The sequence below is a fragment of the Periplaneta americana genome, chromosome 8 (genome assembly GCF_040183065.1).
Source record: "Periplaneta americana isolate PAMFEO1 chromosome 8, P.americana_PAMFEO1_priV1, whole genome shotgun sequence".
NCBI lineage: Eukaryota > Metazoa > Arthropoda > Insecta > Blattodea > Blattidae > Periplaneta > Periplaneta americana.
Window position 1 is genome coordinate 37,662,884 of NC_091124.1, and position 22,299 is coordinate 37,685,182.

The window sequence follows — 22,299 nt, forward strand, 5'->3', positions numbered from 1 at the left end:
GGAACATAGGTTAAGGGTGTTTGAGAATAAGGTGTTCAGGAAAAAAATTTGATGCTAACTGTAAGAGTAATGAAGTTACAGGAGAAGAGAGAAACTTACACAACGTAGAACTGTCCGCATTGTATTCTTCACCTGACATTAAATCCAGACGTTTGAGATGGGCAGGGCATGTAGCACGTATGGGCGAATCCAGAAATGTATATAGAATGTTAGTTGGGTGGCCGGAGGGAAAAAGACCTTTGAGGAGGCCGAGACGTAGATGGGAGGATAACATTAAAATGGATTTCAGGAAAGTGGGATATGATTGTAGGGACTGGATTAATCTTGCTCAGGATAGGGACCAATGGCGGGCTTATGTGAGGACGACAATGAACCTCCGGGTTCTCTAAAAGCCATAATTAAGAAGGCTAAGTTAGCTAGGTAGATTATAGGTAATAAACTTTCGCAAGTAGCTTATGGGACCATTCACAATGGAAGTAAAACATAAACGTACCATAAACACAGAAGTTTGCAGTCAGGCTACCAAATGGGGTCATTCACTATGATTCACATAAACACTGACATTAACATTGCCGTTAGACGTTAACATGAAAGTCTGCAAACTATAAAACTTTCATGTTTATGTTTACATGATTTAGAAACAATACACAATCGTAGAGCGCTGAAATATACACCACATCATTTTATTTTTACTTAAATTTTTATTGTACCTGAGTTTTTTAATGTACTTCACTCCCACCCCTTCTACGTCCTCCACACAGAACCATATACAGTCATAGTAGCCTTACGGTCATAGTAAACAGTACGTTCCAAAAATACGATCGCGTTTTCCAGTGACGAAAGAGCTTTCAATATTGAACCATTTTCGCACAGGTACTGTCGTCCATTTGCCTACGTCGTATCCCGGTTTCCCCCCACCAGCTTTTATTCTCCAGCTAGTGGCTGGGCTGTCTTAGCTCTTTTCTGAGAACATTAATTTCTGTTAGGAATTGGACATCTACGTAATATTGTACGACTGTTTAAAATAACTTAAATAAAAGGTTCTTGTTAAGTAATTAACTGTCACGCGATTTCCTTCCTTTCTACAACCCTACGACATAACCACTTGGACGGACAGTAGATAGTATGCCTGAGTAATTTTATCTTTTCAGATCGGACGGAAGTGAAGATTGAATATACAGTACGTAAGGATCTCTTTTATAGAGTAAGTACAGAATTATTTCAACATGAGTTACTAGTACGAAGAACGAAAATGGTAATTGGGATTAGGTACAGTAGTCTATAGTGCGATAATATGCACATTAGAACTGAAGCCTGTATCGAAATGAACGGCCACCATTTTCAAAAATGTGTTTAAATATCCATATTATGATTATTTTTCAATTTAACTTCATTCTCTATATTGTACGCTAATGTGTTGTAGACAGTATAATATACACTGCATAATGAATACGTCCACATGGACAGCTCAGTTCGTGAGTAAAAACACTCATTGTTAATATACAGTACGTAAGGTACTCTTTTATAGAGTAAGTACCGAAATTATTTCAACATGAGTTACTAGTACGAAGAACGAAAATGGTAATTGGGATTAGGAACAGTAGTCTATAGTGCGATAATATGCACATTAGAACTGAAGCCTGTATCGAAATGAACGGCCACCACTTTCAAAAAAGGGGTTTAAATATCCATATTATGATTATTTTTCAATTTAACTTCATTCTCTATATTGTACGCTAATGTGCTGTAGACAGTATAATATACACTGCATAATGAATACGTCCACATGGACAGCTCAGTTCGTGAGTAAAAACACTCATTGTTAATACTGTACTGTATTTTGATTAAACAAAAACCTAATGAAAATGATCAAACTCAAAAGCGCGATATTTCCTAGTTTACGTAAATGGATGAACTACTTTTCTTCCCTCCTATAGCTACTAAAGTGATTTGTTTGTATATTACGTCAGTATCATCGAACTCCAGTCGTGGAAGGGGGTAGCAAACGGCGTTGATCCAGAGGTATAGGCAAGTTAATATTAAAAATGTTAGTAAAAATAAAATGATGTCCCTGTATAACAGAATATGACGAAATAACGTCGTTGTTATGTTTTCATAGTTACCAAGTATCTTTGCGATTATGTATAATTTCCCCTTCGTGAATGACTGGTATGATTTTTTTATTTTACGGTAACGTTTGCATTCTTTAGTTAACGCTAGCGTTACGTTTAATTTTCATTGTGAATGGGCCTTACGAATACATAATACATGCGGACTCATTCGCATTGTTGAGACTTTCAGACGTGACATAAGCGTCTCCATGACAACTGAAGTCCAATGACTTCAGTGCAATTTCCGTTCCACAAAATTCTTTAATTTTTTCTCTTAGTGTAGGTCAAAATTCGGCACTACATAATGGAACTATTTTTACTCTTTCAACATAAAGTAACGGAATAAAGTTCTACGGCTCAAGAGATCATGTGATCTTACACACTCAGAAGAACTTTCAGCAGATCAGCTTTGTATCCGACGGTCGTTGTAGGCCCAGCAGTCTGGAGTTTAGACCTGGACGAGTTAAAGGTCGGTGAACTCTTCCTGGAGGTCTTTCAATCAGGGACGGAGGTCATGCCATAAATCTAAACCTAATAAAATTGTAAAGTGCAGTAAAATATACTTACTTCGTAACTGTGGAAAACAGGGTTTTTGTCAATGAACCGCCGATACGAGAACCTTGGTAGATAGCCAACCGGCTTTTCAGCTTTTCTTTCATAATCACCCGCACTAGCAAGATAGAAACGAAATTTCTGTCCGGGGAACGTATTCTTATCCATTTAGGAAAACCTACCGTAAACAGGCAACTTTCCTCATTAGACTGGTATTACACCATCAGAGTTCTTTGACAAATATTTTTTATAACATGTGTGGCAGTGTAATGAACTAATGAGATTTTTTGTAAAATTTTCTTTGATGAAAGAGTAATGGAACGGAGAAAAATTCTCTCCGGCGCCGGGATTTGAACCCGGGTTTTCAGCTCACGTGCTGATGCTTTATCCACTAAGCCACACCGGATACAACTCCGACGCCGGTTAGAATCGTCTCAGATTAAGCTCCAACTCTTGGGTTCCCTCTAGTGGCCGCCCTCTGCACTACGTCATAGATGTCTATGAACGCAGGACCGAAGTCCACACATGTGCTGAGGTGCACTCGATATGAGTGACTAGTTGGACGGGATCCGACGGAATAAGCGCCGTCTTAAATCACGAAGTGATTTACGCATATCATATATATATATATATATATATTTTTTTTTTTCACTCTGTGATTTAGATGGCGCTTATTCCGTCGGATCCCGGCCAACTAGTCACTCATATCGAGTGCACCTCAGTACATGTGTGGACTTCGGTCCTGCGTTCATAGACATCTATGACGTAGTGCAGAGGGCGGCCACTAGAGGGAACCCAAGAGTTGGAGCTTAATCTGAGACGATTCTAACCGGCGTCGGAGTTGTATCCGGTGTGGCTTAGTGGATAAAGCATCACCACGTAGAGCTGAAAACCCGGGTTCAAATCCCGGCGCCGGAGAGAATTTTTCTCCGTTCCATTACTCTTTCATCGTATGATGACGCAGAACATCTGCATGAAAATATCATATGTACTTCGGTACATTAAAATAATATATATAAAATTTTCTTTGACTATTTCGTTTATATGACGTCATTGCATTTTCGACCAATGAAGTGTAATGAAATTTTGAATTCCAACCAATCACATTCAGACTTTGCGATAATTTCTGCAGCTAGATTTATCGCTATCAATTTATCGCATGGTCGTTCTTTTGTTTAGTCGTGTCGCCAACTGTTTCCCCGTAAATTGATGATCATGAATATATTAAGCTGCAACTACATTGTTAAACTTTTCTTTCAACTTTAAAGCAATGAATGCAAGATTGATATTTAATATTAATTAATATATTTACGCAGTGAAGACCACTTTCAAAACGGCGCACCATGTAGACACAAAATCTTTATGCATCTTAACTGAACGTACCTTTTAAACTTGATTCTTTCAATATTCTTCCCAGATTGTACGCATACGCGATTGGAATATTGAACTGTGTAGATGCAGCTTTAGTTCCGTTACACACTACAGCGAGAATGCGTTTGTCGAGCTATAAAAAATGCTTTCGTGTAGCACTCATTGTAAGTAACGGTCGAAACAAGGCACAGCTGACATTGGTCCTGCTTCCACAGATAGGCCTAACGTAACCTATAAAATTGTAGCCTATAACATTTGTATTGAAATTAAACAATTAATAGACGTTCAAATTTATGTAACATCATCGCATATCAAACTCAAAGACCTTGCATAGTAATAATGTCTTTGATCAAACTGCCTTTCGTATGGCGTAATAAAATTCGTGTTTTAATTAGGCCTATCTATACAGAGATGGCTTCACTGTGTAGCAACATGTCTTGCTGTGAATACATAAGCATTGGTATATAGCTGTCCCCACTGTTACTGTTAAATTAAATTATGATTTCAGCAGATAATGAAAATGTATTTGCTATAATAATAATAGAAAAGTGCAGTACATGTCATTAAGATTGTTAAACCAGTATTTCGCTTGTCGCAATAGGCATTACTGAATAATAACATCGAATTTCTTTATTGCAATGATCGATAATCATCTACGAGTATTTCAACTTCACAATGTCTGAATAAGTTAAGTATTCTTTAATATACAATTATTAACATTTTGTGATCGAATTTTAGGGATATATTATTTAAATTTTTATTTTATTCACGAAATAGTCCTAATAAATGTCACTCGAGGTCTGAGATTTCCCAGATAAATCCAGTCGCTTCGCTCGTGGATTTATCGGCAGATCTCAGACCTCTCGTGACATTACTACACATAAAATTTATTTTATAAAATGTAAGTGTATCTTGTTATCTTTTATAAAATATCTGCCTAGTTTGAAACCAATATGGCGAAACGTAAATATTGTAGGACTGTTACTACGACCAAAATGCGAATATAAAGCAAATGAAATGCAAATGGAATGCTATAAAACAGAAATACTACACGAGAAGTGTATATGAAAATAGCAGAGATTGTAACTGCTATGTAAGAGAGAAACACAGGTCTGGACAAACTGAAAATTATCTCCAACCATTCTCATATAATTTATATAACTTTTTAAGTCCTCGCATTGTACCATTTCAGCGAGTTTTGATGGATACTTTTCTTGTCACATCTTGTAATCCATGGTTTAATAAAAAAATTTTTCTTTTCTGTTTCTTTTTCAGGAATATGTAATATTTTGAACTAATTCTTCTTTGAAGATGTGGAAAAATTCAAATATCTCGGAGCAACAGTAATAAATAAATAATAATAATAATAATAATAATAATAATAATAATAATAATTGTATTCTTCACCTGACATAATTAGGAACATTAAATCCAGACGCTTCAGATGGGCAGGGCATGTAGCACGTATGGGCGAATCCAGAAATGCATATAGAGTGTTAGTTGGGAGGCCGGCTGGAAAAAGACCTTTGGGGATGCCGAGACGTAGATGGGTAGATAATATTAAAATGGATTTGAGGGAGGTGGGATATGATGGTAGAGATTGGATTAATCTTGCTCAGGATAGGGATCAATGGCGGGCTTATGTGAAGGCGGCAATGAACCTCCGGGTTCCTTAAAAGCCAATAAGTAAGTAAGTAAGTAATAATAATAATAATAATAATAATAACAATAATAATAATGGTTTATTTTTACCTGGCAGAGTTAAGGCCATGCGGCCTTCTCTAACATCAACCAGGAGTAAAACTGCATTACAAAAAACACTACAAATTTATAAAGTACACTACAATTTTACACACAGAACTGAATAAGATAATAATAATAAAATGTAAACAACAAGTAAGTAGAAATCAGACATAATATATAACATTCAGAAAGAAAGGAAAAATCATAATAAAATATGAACAGCAGGTCAAAATAAATGAGACATACAAAGTATAAAAACATAAGACAATTATTGATAATAATGATAATAATAATAATAATGATGATATTAATAATAATAATAATAATAACAATAATAATAAAATAGTGAAGTACAAAGCATACAATGAATACAATATTTTTAGGTACACACAGTAAGGAAAATTATGATTATATATAGCTAAATTTATCACATTATAGATATACCATTATCAGGAAATATGAAAATAAAAAGATAAAATAAGTTAAATATCACTAGAGCATAAAAAAGAGTGAATATGTGGAAACATGCAATACAACACTTGTCATAACAGTAAATTAGTTTGGCAACTCGTCATAAGATAATGTTCTAACTTGGATTTGAAAGATTTCAAGGTTCGGCAGCCCTTGACTTCAGGCGGCAGATGTAGCAACAGTGAGGCATGAGGAATACAGAGATGATGTGTGAAGTGGAATTTCTAGCGTGTTATCGCGTTGTGATCGAGTATTAATATTATGTTAGCGAGAGAGAGAGTATGAAAACGAGCGAATAAATTAGAGGGAGGGTGAAGTGTGCATAATTCGATATAAGAGAGAAAGCGAGTGCAGATTTCTCCTCTCATGTAACCTAAGCCATGATAACTTCTCGAAAGAAGGTGAGATATGATCATAGTATCGAACATTACAAATGAAGCGGACGCACGCGTTATGAACACGCTGTAGTTTCTGAGAGGAATCAATCCTGAGATCTCTGAATAAAACGTCGCAATAATCGAAGTGAGGTAGAATGAGTGTCTGTACCAGCGTCTGTTTTAATTTAGATGATGCAATCTTTAGTGAATGGAGAATAGAGAAAGCCTTCTTACATGTATATTTAATATGCGTATCCCAATTGAGATTAGATTATAAATGACACTCGGGAGGAAATTAAAGGCGGAATAAATATGGGAAATGCCTGTTATTATTTGGTTGAGCAGCTTTTGTTATCCAGTCTGCTCTAAAATTTTCTTATAACAATAAAATTAAAGTGCCTGAATAAAGAATTATCGTGATAGGATAAATAAAGCAATTCAAAATTAAAAAAAAAAAAAAAAAAAAAACTGAAAGTAAGAATTTACAAAACAGCACTGAAAAACAGACAAATGCAACTCGAAAACATAACAGCTTCTAAAGGCAAACAAAAGCAACGCAAATATAGGATACGTTAGGTTCGATGTAGACCTGAGTAAGCGCAGTCTTTTTAGACGTTGACTATTATCTTTAAAGAGATATGAATCCTTTCCTTTCGTTATTTTGTAATAGAAAGGGTACACCATCATAGATTTCACCCTGATTAAATGAAGTGTCAGGTAACCATGTGTAAGTAACCGGTGATTATGAATAGTGCACCAGAAATTATATTTTAACCATGGTTTTAAATTTTCAACCGTGGTTCGTAATCTGTTACTAGATTTTTAACTGATGTTGATGCACATCGCCATATCTATGACTTACTGTATAATGTTTTCCATATAGATCTACGCTTTGACCGATATTTACCAAATTTTACATACTTGGCATTCAAAACCAGGGAAAAAAAGGCTACATTAAAATATGGACAAAGCACTCGCTCGTCTGGATTCATTTTTGGTTCTGTGATACGACCGATAAAGGGGATAATCTTTTTGTTCCTTTGATATGAAAAAATCGTAAAACTTTAGCTCAACACGACACTACATGAGTTGATTCTTAAGGGGACGAGGAAAATTTGAATTCTAATAACCGAAGAACAATTTGATATTCTGGGGTTATTGGGGCGTATAATATGATTATAAGATTGATTTGTCTGTTTTGAACATGTAGAAAGTGTATGTTACTGTAATAAAGATTTTTTTTTTGTTAATCATCTCACGATACCCCTCACCTCTTTACACGACCTACGATACTACAGGGTGTTTCCGGTCTGGTGTTACTAACTTTCCGGGATGATGGGGAAGGGCACATGTATCAATTTGAGATCAGAAACCCTGGTCCGGAAATGACTGAGTCGAAAGTTATAAGCAAAAATAGTTGTGGGGAAATGAAATAATTTTATTCCTCTGTACATCTTATTTATGTATATTTATCTGTACATCTTACACATACTGTATTCATCTGACGTTGTTTACGTTGTCTACTTACAGTATTCTATTCAGTGCGCTGTCTGAGGGGTGGGGACAGGAAACTACACTAAAGCAATGCAGATAGCGTAATGTGTAACGGACATGGTCGGCCCTGATATGCACGTCTGTAGACAGCAGTGTATGTGTACAAGTTGCAGTGTCCAGTCGATCAGTCCTAGTGAAATGGAGGAGTACACGAGAGCGGAATATGCAGACATGATTTTCGAATACGGATGAGTCAATGAGAACAGTAGACAAGCTCACAGATTGTATCCGGCTAAGTACCCACGTAGGAGATATCCGGCCCATACCATCTTTCCACGGCTGTTCCAAAGGTTAAGGAAAGGAGGGCACGTGGTGCTAAATTACAATTTTATTTCCACACAACTATTTTTGCTTATAACTTTCGACTCATTTCCGGACCATGGTTCCTTATCTCAAATTGATGCATGTAAACTTCCACATCATCCCTGAAAGTTTGTAACACCAGCCTGGAAACACCATGTATACTAAAGTTTTTAGTATTCTATAAATCCATGCTGCTTTTTCGCAATGAATTTTTCATTTATTAGTGTACCACTTTCAAGGGACTTCGGAATTTGTTATTTGACATCTTTATTACATTTACTAGCCGTGCCCGTGCGCTCCGCTGCACCTGTTAGAAATAAATATAAAGTAATTACATAATTAAAATAGGACGTTTGATGCAGGGAACAACTTTTACAACAGCGCAAGATAATCTGCTTCGCTCATTCCCCAATTTTTTTTGCATTGCATTTATTACATATATATTTTATGTATATTAACACAATTCAATTGAGCATAGTTAAAATTTGAATTATAAAATAATGGATTGCTAAGCTAACGTACTATTACTGCATACTAAATCAATACACTCTCGTTATTCGTTAATTCTCTGAGATTAAAATGAGTGTACATAAACATTATTTTAAGAAATACAGAATGTACAAAATAGCCTATCAAATTTTCTGTGCATAAGAAGCTATTTTAATCTTACCTGTCCTCGATTTACTCAGACGTTACTGTAATAACATTATAGCATTATGTCCATCTAGAGAAACTACACTTTCCAATGGTGAAATAATAATTAATTATACAAATCGGTTAATTTAGCTTCTGATATTACTTCATACAAACACAGAAACATTCTCTGTAGGCTATATTTAATAGCTTTCGATTGTTGATGTCCAAGGCCTCTGTTTCGATTGTTGTTGTCCAAGGCCCCATATAGACGAAGTCATTTGTTCTTAATTCATTGCACCATCCTAGATGGCGTTATTTTAATTTTAAAACTCATTTATCTCATTAAATATCAGTTCTATCAAAATTTTGTAAAGAATAAAATTTACCGGAAATCATTTTTAAAGAAACTTTTGTCATGTAACATTTTTCACAAAAACCAATAATAAGCGAGATATTTCGATTTATTTACTTCAGGCCCCCTTATAACCCCCCTTTTAAATAAAGTATTTTGAATGCCATAAAGCCTAAAATCTAAGTTACAACGAACTTAATTTATATTCCAATTTTCATATAAATAGGTTTAGCCATTATCGCGTGAAAAGGTAACAAACATACAGACAGACATACAAACAAAAATTTCAAAAATGCGATTTTCGGTTTCAGGGTGGTTAATTATATATGTTAGGACCAATTATTTTTTGGAAAATAAAAAATTAACAGAAAAATTTCGGCTACAGATTTATTATTAGTATAGATAATTTATTTGCATGTTTATGTGATCGTTTCCATATCAACTGCGACTGCCTACCTTCAACTGTCTTGAGCTTCGAAGACAGTGATATCGTATCGTCTATTCCGCGGTTTGTTGTTCCGAAGATGTTACTATATGCCTCTGTGTATCACATGGCGTCCGGTCTATTGCGTTGCGTCCAACTTCAACAAAGCCGGAATACCTGTCCTGTGTTACCACATCGTTACATTTTTTCAAGATAAAGAAACTAGATTTACCTGACTACCTTCCTCTTTTGCCGGACAACACAGCGATATTACACTAGCGTAGTTGCCACATTGTCCATTTAAATAGTGAATAAAATAATGTAGGAGTAAAATTATTATTATTATTATTATTATTATTATTATTATTATTATTATTATTATTATTACTTACTTACAAATGGCTTTTAAGGAACCCGAAGGTTCATTGCCGCCCTTACATAAGCCCGCCATAGGTCCCTATCCTGAGCAAGATTAATCCAGTCTCTATCATCATATCCCACCTCCCTCAAATCCATTTTAATATTATCCTCCCATCTACGTCTCGGCCTCCCTAAAGGTTTTTTTCTCTCCGGTCTCCCAACTAACGCTCTATATGCATTTCTGGATTCACCCATACGTGCTACATGCCCTGCCCATCTCAACCGTCTCTGGTTGAAAAGAATAATAGACGACATTAGGATATGTGGATCATATGCGGAGACTAAGAGGAAGGCAGAAAATAGGAAAGGTTGGAGATTGCTGGGTTTGCAATGAAAGACCTGCCCATGGACAGAACACTTATGTATGTATGTTCAGAATGCCTGGAATATCGTGTCTGAAAACAGTCGCTATTTGCATAGACTAGTCAATTCCATGCCCACTCGACTGCAAGATGATCGAGATAAGAGGAAGATAGACTAAATATTGAATTATGGCTTTTTGTTTTGTTTTTTGAACGCTTAATTGTTTGAATGTTTTAAGGCCGACGCCAGTAAATTTGTTTTGTTTATGCCACGAAAGATATTTTTATTGAGAATAAAATCTTTTTTCTTTCCATTTGCAGCCATAATATCATAATGATAAAGTCATGGTATAATATATTAATGAACCTGATGTTAATTACTAAAATAATCGTAAAAGAAAAAGGAGCCATTATGTATAGTTTGTCTCTCTCAAAAAACAGAACAAAAAAGAACATAAACAGCACGTGGTTGTAGTCGAACGCAGGACCTCATGAATAAGAAGCCTGAACGCTACCATTATGCTATCGATAACACACAGAATACTTCAATTATAACTGTAGATATCAGGCAACGTGGTCCAACAACATGTAACATCGCCTGTCTCCGAATTGTAGCGAAGATACCCGAAGGGAACTTTGTTCCAGGAGAGCGGCCACTTTTTCTTTTGACAGCAGTACAATTACAAATTCAATAAAAATTAAAGTACCACAAGATTACCTGACTAATGAAAGCTAGACAATTTATCATAGAAGTTAAGAACAAGGAATATTTTTGTATTTACTGAATTACAAATTAAATCTAGAATAACAAAATTCTATAGTGATGAAATTACCGGATATTGAGATATTTTTTGATAGATTAAGAGAACTATTTAGAAGAAACCATGTCTGAACGAGTCTCAATTACTGACCAAGTGCCTAGTAAGTTTGCGTTTGAATTCAATTTTATTTCGACAGTCCCTGATGCTAGCAGGTAACGAATTCCAGAGTCTTGGCAGGGTTATTGTGAAAGAGGATGAGTATGAGGAGGTGCGATGGGATGGTATTGTTAGTATTGTTTCATGACGAGAGCGTGTGTTCAGATTGTGGTGGGAAGAAAGGTAAGTGAAGCGAGACGACAGGTACGAAGGAATAGAAGAGTTCAAGATTTCGAAGAGAAAGAGGAGTGAATGTAAATTTCTTTTCTTATCTAGTTTAAGCCAACCTATTGCTTTCAGGGATGGGGTAATATGATCATATTTACGAACATAGCTTACAAAACGTGCACACAAATTATGGTGATGATGATAATAATAATAATAATAATAATAATAATAATAATAATAATAATAATAATAATAATTATACTTACTTACTTACAAATGGCTTTTAAGGAACCCGGAGGTTCATTGCCGCCCCCACATAAGCCCGCCATCAGTCCCTATCCTGTCCAAGATTAATCCAGTCTCTATCATCATATCGCACCTCCCTCAAATCCATTTTAATATTATCCTCCCATCTACGTCTCGGCCTCTCTAAAGGTCTTTTTCCCTCCGGTCTCCCAACTAACACTCTATATGCATTTCTGGATTCGCCCATACGTGCTACATGCCCTGCCCATCTCAAACGTCTGGATTTAATGTTCCTAATTATGTCAGGTGACGAATACAATGCGTGCAGTTCTGCGATGTGTAACTTTCTCCATTCTCCTGTAACTTCATCTCACTTACCCTCAAATATTTTCCTAAGCACAATAATAATATTAATAATAATAATAATAATAATAATAATAATGATAATGATAATAATAATAATAACGATAATAATAATGATAATAATAATGATGATAATAATAATCATAATAATAATAATAATAATAATAATAAATAAACTGTTAACTGTTCAGTAAAAAATTTCAGATCATTTTCCACATATCGAATATTAGTGAAAGACGTCAAGTACGGTAAGTGATTTATAGTTGGGCTGTCTCAGACCGAACATGGAAACCAAGCTATAAAAAGGCTCGTTAAATGAAATGTTAGCAAAAATCGTAACAGTCGGGCTATGGGAATACTGGGATAAGCTACGTATACAAATAATGGCCCGTATGGAAACGGACGTAGTTGAAAATAGGGTTTAAGCTGTTGTCTCTGGTTGGATGACCTTCGTGCTGAACTGCCGGAGGCTTTGGATTCTTAACAATTACTTCCTATCTCCGGATTTCTGAATGCATTGTGCTGCGTACTTCGCATTTCCATTCATTCATACTTTTGAGCTTTGAGACATTGAGACTTCCATTTTTTTTTCACTAATATGTTAAGAGAAATTCCACAAACGATTAGGGAAAAACTCAAATTTTACTTGAAGCAAGTAAAGAGATAGGTTTGGAAGTAAATCCCGAAAAGACAAAGTATATGATTATGTCTCGTGACCAGAACATAGTACGAAATGGAAATATAAAAATTGGAGATTTATCTTTCGAAGAGGTGGAAAAATTCAAATATCTTGGAGCAACAGTAACAAATATAAATGATACTCGGGAGGAAATTGAACGCGGAATAAATATGGAAAATTCCTGTTATTATTCGGTTGAGAAGCTTTTGTCAACTAGTCTGCTGTCAAAAAATCTGAAAGTTAGAATTTATAAAACAGTTATATTACCGGTTGTTCTGTATGGTTGTGAAACTTTGACTCTCACTTTGAGAGAGGAACAGAGATTAAGGGTTTTTGAGAATAAGGTTCTTAGAAAAATATTTGAGGCTAAGAGGGATGAAGTTAGAGAAAAATGGAGAAAGTTACACAACGCAGAACTGCACGCATTGTATTCTTCACCTGACATAATTAGGAACATTGAATCCAGATGTTTGAGATGGGCAGGGCATGTAGCATGTATGGGTGAATCCAGAAATGCATATAGAATGTTAGTTGGGAGACTGGAGGGAAAAAGACCTTTGGGTAGGCCGAGACGTAGATGGGAAGATAATATTAAAATGGATTTGAGGGAGGTGGGCTATGACGATAGAGACTGGATTAATCTTGCACAGGATAAGAACCTATGGCGGGGTTATGTGAGAGCGGTAATGAACCTGTGGGTTCCTTAAAAGCCATTTGTAAGTAAGTAAGTATAAGAGTAGATAATGGTGTATTACGATATAAGTGTGGATAATGCGTGACTACATAATCGAGAAAGGGTTTGAAAAATGGAGACGAAGTGAAGTTTTATTTCTGTTCCCTAGATTCTGTAATGCACTTGCCACGTGCATTGCATGCTACTTTTTAGGCCATCGAAATTTAATTAAATTAAAATAAATAAATTAATTAATAATATAACGTTTCTTTCATTTATACAGAGTGTCCCAGGAGGAATGCAAAATACTTCAGGATAAGGCAGTTTGGGTTAAACTAGATCGATTTAACTTGATATATCTATGTCTGAAATGTAGCGGTTGCAAAGTTATATTTATTCCTTTACTTATTTTTTTCTAACTTGGCTATTTAACGACACTGTACCAAATATTAAATTATTTTGCGTCGATGGGATTGGTGATAGCGAGATGGTGTTTGGCGAGATTAGACCGAGGATTCGCCATAGATTACCTGAGATTCGCCTTATGGTTGGAGAAAACCTCGGAAAGAACCCAAACATGTAATCAGCCCTAGCGGGGATCGAAGCCGCGCCCGAGCGCAACTACACCGCTGCGCTGCCTGGAAAGTTATGGATGGCCGAACTTCTAAATGGAGAGAGCCATTATAAACGCTTTTCTACGTTTTAGAACATTGTGATATGATACATTCTTGTGTTGTTCTAATAACTTTATTTCATAATTAAATACAAACTGCGTAAGAAAATAAAATAATCACACAAGACAAATTACAAACTTGCCCTTCTTAAAGATTCCATGAATTGTAAAATCATATCGTGTACCATGCCGGGTTTTCTTTCCGAACTCAATGAAACACTCGATAGCTTGCCAGTTTCAGATAACATCCAGTAAAGACGGAAAGAGACACAACTAGACGAAACCCTTCGACTGGGAAAACGACATCTGTATTCCTTAACAGGAGCCAATAATGCATTGAAATCACAAAATCCATAAACAAAAAGTATGTCTACATATTCACTATGAGAATAGATGAATTAAATATCAAGTGAACGTGTACTCAGTTATGTTTGTTTTGCAAGTGTTGTGGAGCTCAGATGCTGCTGTGTGCAAAAGATCTAGCGTAACACGTCAAGTATAGCCCTAGTACATGGAACCGCAAGACTTTCCAGTATTTCTTCTCAATCGTTAGACTTCGGACATAGGTATATCGGGTTAAATCGATGTAGGTTAACCAAAACTACATTATGCTTATGTATTTTACATTCTTTAGAGATACCCTTACCGTATATTAATCGGAAATATAAAATCTTCCTTCCCAAAATTTTGGATGCACAGTATAGTCGCGACCCTGTTATTCCCGGCGTGACTTCTCCTCTTCGCTTACGTCTTAGGAAGTGAAGGCTCTATAAGTCTAGGTAGGTAGTATCGTTCGCCATTTTTGTTCTTTCGTTGCCGAGCTACCAGACGAGGGATCTATTTGCCACACCGTTAAACATTATCATGTCGTAGCTCCTATGATAATAAATTAAACGCACTATAATTCAGCAAATAATTGAGTGGCCAATAACTATCTCGTGTGCTTTCTGCGAACGCCAACGAAAGAGCCAAAATGGCGGGCGATTATATATTAAGTATTTATCCAGCCTTTGGAAATGCTTTACATCTTTATCAGCGAATCACAAGACGCACACGTTTAAATGTAGCCGATCTGCAACGTGATTGGCTGCCGGAAATTAGAGCGACGGGAGTATAAATAATATCATCTATACCGTTTGTATTTCTGGGTACATAAAGTGATACATTAGTATGATTCTTGGCTTGAATAGATAGTAATAAGTAGGCTTCGCATTCCAGCTACCTATAAACTGGAATGAAGTTGCCTGATTCGAAGTATATGTGACGTCACAGCGCAGGTACAGGTACGTTCATATACAAAATAGTTACGCATCCTCTGTCCTCTTCCTCTAGAAAGTCAAAACCGGGACGCAGTCATAGCAGTGGCGTATACTGGTTAAAGGGTTTGGGCTACCGCTGATCCTATTATTACACAAAATATATCTAACAATTACTTTAATTTTAATTACTATGGTAAAACTAATAATACAAAATTATTACATTATGTTATATTATAAACTTTTTCTTTTGTAATTTGCTTGGGCTACCGCCGGTAGCCCGCAAAATACGCCCCTGATTCATAGTGAGTAGTCTTATCGATCACTGCTCTTACTAGTCGTATTATTTAAATAACTACATCTTTGAGGCTGATTGAAGGTTCATTGAAGAGCGTGTAATATTGCGGGGCATAGTTGAGGATATCTGAACTAATATTTTTAATGTCAATATAGACATCATTACATATAAATTGTGTAAAATAAACGTAAAACTGACAAAAAAACACTGCATCGAAAGACACTGAAATACCAAAAGGCACAGAAAGTACAGTATGTTGAACGTAACAAAAAAGAACCAGTACCATAAAAATCTCAAAATTATGAAGATATTAGCTCCACGTATAGCATGGATTTGTGTGGCTTACCATGATGTTCAATGCCAACATCCCAATTGATAAATTAAATAATCTTCATTTTAGGGAATTTCTAGAAAAGTACGTAGAAAATTAGTGGATTTTCAGTGATGAGTGAGATGCAATATCCTAATGACACAAGGCAAAATATCACACAATAAGAATACCTTGTACTTCATAATGTACCAATAACGTCATGTTGAAAGAATTTCTTACAATATAAAATCATTTCAAGTGACATCCGCATATGTTCAAGTTCCGTAACTTACGAATGCACGTTATTATTCACTGCAAAGATCACGACGAAAATGAACATCAAGGCTCAAGCATGTGTTTACTAGTAGCATGAATAGGATTAGAAATTAATTTATTATCATTTATTCCTCTAATATCAACTAATAAAAATGTTTACACAACAGAAGCCTCAATAAAGTACTTTATTGTACAAGCTCTGGCATCATCAACTCTACTATTTCTAATTATTAGAAAATCAATCTTCAGAATGTCGGGAGTTGACTGTAATCCACGAATACGCAGCGACGACCTGTTTGTTTATATCCTTATCCGTTGCATTACCTGTGTTCGGCGTACTATATACCCAATGTGCCTTTAACTTCAGTCTTCAGGTAGCTGGAATACGAAGCCTGGTAATAAGTCAAAGGCAGCTGAATTCTTGCTTACTATTCAGTTTATTGGGCCTGATTTCTGATGATGATTATGATGATGATGACAACGACGAGAATTATTATTATTAGTTACTTACAAATGGCTTTTAAGGAACCCGCAGGTTCATTCCCGCCCTCACATAAGCCCGCCATCGGTCCCTATCCTGCGCAAGATTAATCCATTCTCTATCATCATATCTCACTTCCCTCAAATCCATTTTAATATTATCCTCTCATCTACGTCTCGGCCTACCCAAAGGTCTACTTCCCTCCGGCCTCCCAACTAACACTCTATATGCATTTCTGGATTCGTCCATACGTGCTCTATGCCCTGCCTAACTCAAACGTCTGGATATAATGTTCCTAATTATGTCAGGTGAATAATACAATGTGTGCAGTTCTGTGTTGTGTAACTTTCTCCATTCTCCTGTAACTTCATCCCTCTGAGCCCCAAATATTTTCCTAAGAACCTTATTCTCAAACACTCTTAATCTCTGTTCCTCTCTCGAAGTGAGAGTCCAAGTTCCATTATTATTATTATTATTATTATTATTATTATTATTATCATCATCATATCATCTGACTTTTCTTCTGCCTGCTCAAAAATATAGGGCTCCAAATCTAAAAGTTTCGAATTCGAATCTGTTATCTTTCTTGCCAGGGACTGGATGTAGGATTTTATTGTGTTCTCTTTCACTTCAGTTGGACTAGTTCTCGCGCCGTTCTGTTGGAGTCACGTTACTGATGGAAGTCTAGCTCTGATTAAAACCCTTCCGAAATCATCCTAAGCTGCCCTGAAGGGTGAAAGCAGCAAAATGCAGAAGAGAAGAACATTCTGCGATACAAAACAATGCCTTGCTGTATTTATTTAGTTGCCGCAATATTTGTGTTGAATCAGAGTTCCCCCAACAATTAACCCCCTCGCATCCCTAGCTGAAGGACAGGGTTTATCCCTATTTGTTGCACAGTTCATTGCTCGGCGCTACGGTTTGTGAATTCGCTCAGAAAATCGCCCCCAGCAATCTTCAAGAACTGTGTGTGTTTAGCAATTTTGAGGTTAGGACTCGCTTGCTCTGTTTACTTCGCAGTTCAAGGAATCAGACGTATTGTACGTCTTGGAAAAGTCGACCTAACCGGGTTAAGAATATTCAGTGTCATGTAAATGACATAGCCTATGTTGGCTTGGATATACAGGGTGGAACAGATATAAGTGAGCACTTGAAGGGGGCAATAGAATACTTACTTACTTACAAATAGCTTTCAAGGAACCCGAAGGTTCATTGCCGCCCTCACATAAGCCCGCCATCGGTCCCTATCCTGTGCAAGATTAATCCAGTCTCTATCATCATATCCCACCTCCCTCAAATTCATTTTAATATTATCCTCCCATCTATGCCTCGGCCTCCCTAAAGGTCTTTTTCCCTCCGGTCTCCCAACTAACACTCTATATGCATTTCTGAATTCGCCCATACGTGCTACATGCCCTGCCCATCTCAAACGTCTGGATTTAATGTTCCTACTTATGTCAGGTGAAGAATACAATGCGTGCAGTTCTGCGTTGTGTAACTTTCTCCATTCTCCTGTAACTTCATCCCGCTTAGTCCCAAATATTTTCCTAAGCACCTTATTCTCAAACACCCTTAACCTATGTTCCTCTCTCAGAGTTAGAGTCCAAGTTTCACAACCAAACAGAAGAACCGGTAATATAACTGTTTTATAAATTCTAACTTTCAGATTTTTGGACAGCAGACTGGATTATAAGAGCTTCTCAACCGAATAATAACACGCATTTCCCATATTTATTCTGCGTTTAATTTCCTCCCGAGTGTCGTTTATATTTGTTACTGTTGCTCCAAGATATTTAAATTTTTACACCTCTTCGAAGGATAAATCTCCAATTTTTATATTTCCATTTCGTACAATATTCTGGTCACGAGGCATAATCATATACTTTGTCTTTTCGGGATTTACTTCCAAACCGATCGCTTTACTTGCTTCAAGTAAAATTTCCCTGTTTTCCCTAATCGTTATTACAATAAATAAAAATTATAGTCTATATTAGGCGTTTTGTAAGTAAGTGCACGGCTTATTAGAAAATTAGACTGAATGTCTGCGTGGTTTGACAACAGCGCATCCCCGGTACACACACACTCGGTCTGAATAGCTGTTCCGTCCATTTAGTCATTCCAGCAAGGTTGCCACACTTCCTAATGAATATTTATTTTAGTTGGTTATTTAACGAAGCTGTATTAACTACAGTGAAACTTCCCAATAGCGGACACAGCCGGGGAAAAATTAAATGTCCGTTATTGAGAAGTGTCCGCTATTTAGAAAATCTTTAGTATGTATACAGTACATTAAGATTTCTCATACATATTCAACACTATATTTTACAGTATAGTAGAGTAGATAATGAGATTGTTTACAATATTCATCCAGAGAGAAATCGTATCAGTAAATGTTTTGTAAATGAAATAAACATCAGTCACTGTACCACTTCACCTTACACAAAGAAACCTAGAATTGCATTCTCAGTATATGATTTTAAAATAACATCCTTCTTTTTCATAATTTCACTAACCTGACTTCTAAACTTTGTGGCCAGCTCATGAACACTTAATTTCTCCTTCTCACTATGCTTTACAATATCCGATGAAAGAGTAATGGAACGGAGAAAAATTCTCTCCGGCGCCGGGATTTGAACTCGTAGCAGCACGTAGAGCTGCAAACCCGGGTTCAAATCCCGGCGCTGGAGAGAATTTTTCTCCGTTCCATTACTCTTTCATCGTATGATGACGCAGAATATCTGCATGGAAATATCATATGTACTTCGGTACATTAAAATAATATATATGATATGCGTAAATCACTTCGTGATTTAAGACGGCGCTTATTCAGTCGGATCCCGGCCAACTAGTCACTCTTAACGAGTGCACCTCAGCACATGTGTGGACTTCAGTCCTACGTTCATAGACATCTATGACGTAGTGCAGAGGGCGGCCACTAGAGGGAACCCAAGAGTTGGAACTTAATCTGAGACGATTCTGTCCGACGCCGGGATGGGTATCCGGTATGGCTTAGTGGATAAAGCATCAGCACGTAGAGCTGCAAACCCGGGTCAAATCCCGGCGCCGGAGAGAATTTTTCTCCGTTCCATTACTCTTTCATCGTATGATGACGCAGAATATCTGCATGGAAATATCATATGTACTTCGGTACATTAAAATAATATATTTACAATATCCACTTTCTCTTTTATTGACAAACGTTTACGTTTTTGTGACATTTTTAATGTGACTGTACTTCCGAACATTCAAACTAAGAAAGTACGGCCTGCTCACGTAGCCTACAGTATCACAATTGACAACTGTGCTGCTTACCTTCAATTAAGTACAAGAACGTTCAAATACACGATAATGATTGTTGCAAAGAATTCCGTTAGAATTCCGTTTAATTTACAACCTTTTTTTTTTTCACACTGTTGTGAATTGTTGTTGGGAGATAAATTTCAGTGTCAGCTTCCGTTATTGAGAATGTCCGCTTCCGTTATTGAGAATGTCCGCTATTTGGAAGAATTTTATCATAAGGGCCAATGTTATTTTCCAGGGGAATTTTAAAATGTCCGCTATTGAGAAGTGTCCGTTAAGGGAAGTTTCACTGTACTAGGTTATTTAGCGTCGATGAGATTGGTGATAGCGAGATGATATTTGGCGAGATGAGGCCGAGGATTCGCCATAGAATACCTTGCATTCACATTACGGAAAAAACCAAACCAGGTAATCAGCTCAAGCGGGGATCGAACCCGCTCCCGAACGCAATTTCAGACCGGCAGGCAAGCGCCTTAACCGACTGAGCCACGCCGGTGGCTCTTCCTAATGAAAGGATATGTGTTAGATCGTGCATTACAGGCGCTATATTTGGTTCAAGTTTGTCAAGTATGGCGAAGTTCGATATTCGCTGATGTTCGCTCTGCAAAAAGAGGCCTGTCATGTTTTTGTTGCACCTTTTTATAAAAATATTCGCTGCCCACCATTCCCACTCTTTCATGTTTTAATCGCTTCGGGAATCTCCTATCTTAACACATGTTAAATTAGTGATATTTACAATACCTTTTCTCTAAAACTGTTGAGAGTAGAACAATGAAACTTTTACAGCTTATTTCTGAGACTCTTATAGGTAATCTGATCTAAGAATTTTCAAAAATAGTAATATTTTATAATTTTATTAATTTTTTTCTGAATATGTAAATTTTTACCTCATTTTTTTTATAGTTTTCAAGAAATATGCTTTAAAAACCTTTATTTTTAAAAATCCTGTGCCAATTTATGCCACAATACCAACTAAATACACACAGAAAATCTGAAATAAATCTAACCCCTAGAAGCTGAGATATGGTACACTTTATAGAGAAAAATACAAACTTACGGAAAATGGCTTCCCGAAGTTATCAAAACATCCCAGCTGCGTATTCCTCATCTTAGATATAAAATTTTAAAATACAGTCTGATCCGTTTGGGTATGGACAATATTAATTTATTATTATAAAGCTATTATGATAGTATGAAACATTTTCTTGATTAAAAGATAGGAGTTTCCATATATGGCAATCAACAATGCATAATCTGAAAGGACAAATGAAAATCGTAGATGATTAAAATGGCTACTACAAATCAACAGCGGGCACAATGTGTTCTTTGGTATGCTAAATTTCAGAGTGTTAAAAGAGTTCAAAGGGAATTTCGACGTGAGTATGGTGTGCTTACTGTATCTAAATACGATTCCATAATGTTGTGGTATCGAACATTTGTAGAAACAGGTTCTGTGTTAAAAAAAAAAAAAAAAAAAAAAAAAAAAAAAAAAAAAAAAACATGCAGGAGGTCGCAGGCGAAACCCAGAACAAGAAGCAGCTATCTCTTGGCTTGGTCCCCAAACTCCCCAGATCTAACCCCTCCTGATTTCTTCGTGTAGGGTTTTGTTAAAAACATTGCCTATTCACAGAAAGCCAGGAACACTGATGATCTGAGAGTAAAAATTACTCAAGCTTTTCAGCAAATCACCCCTCATATGTTACAACGGACATGAACTGAATTTCATCACCGTTATGAGTTGTGCAGGGTGCGCAATGGGGGTCATGTTGAGCTCTGAGGAATCTCCCATCTTTCAGTGTTGTATGCACAAATTTTCAAGAAATAAAGTTCAGTAGTAAATGTTTTACGGTGTTTTCATTTTATCCATACCCAAACGGATCACCCTGTATATTTCCATAACATGATGTGCATAAATGATATACCGTTGGAAAAGGATTTTTTTTTTCAGAGAATATAAATCAATAAAAAAAACAAAATTTATAATTTTGAGTATGTTACAAGGTCCCGCTCCCCTTAAGGATTTAGTATAGATTTTACGATTAA

At 36.3% G+C, this 22,299-nt stretch overlaps 1 long non-coding RNA gene across 1 annotated transcript in view; it reads right to left on the reverse strand.

The window, feature by feature from the left end:
* LOC138704646 (uncharacterized) overlaps nucleotides 1-22,299 on the reverse strand; it is a 1,589,272-nt gene that overhangs the window by 1,411,898 nt on the left and 155,075 nt on the right. The window lies entirely within an intron of this gene.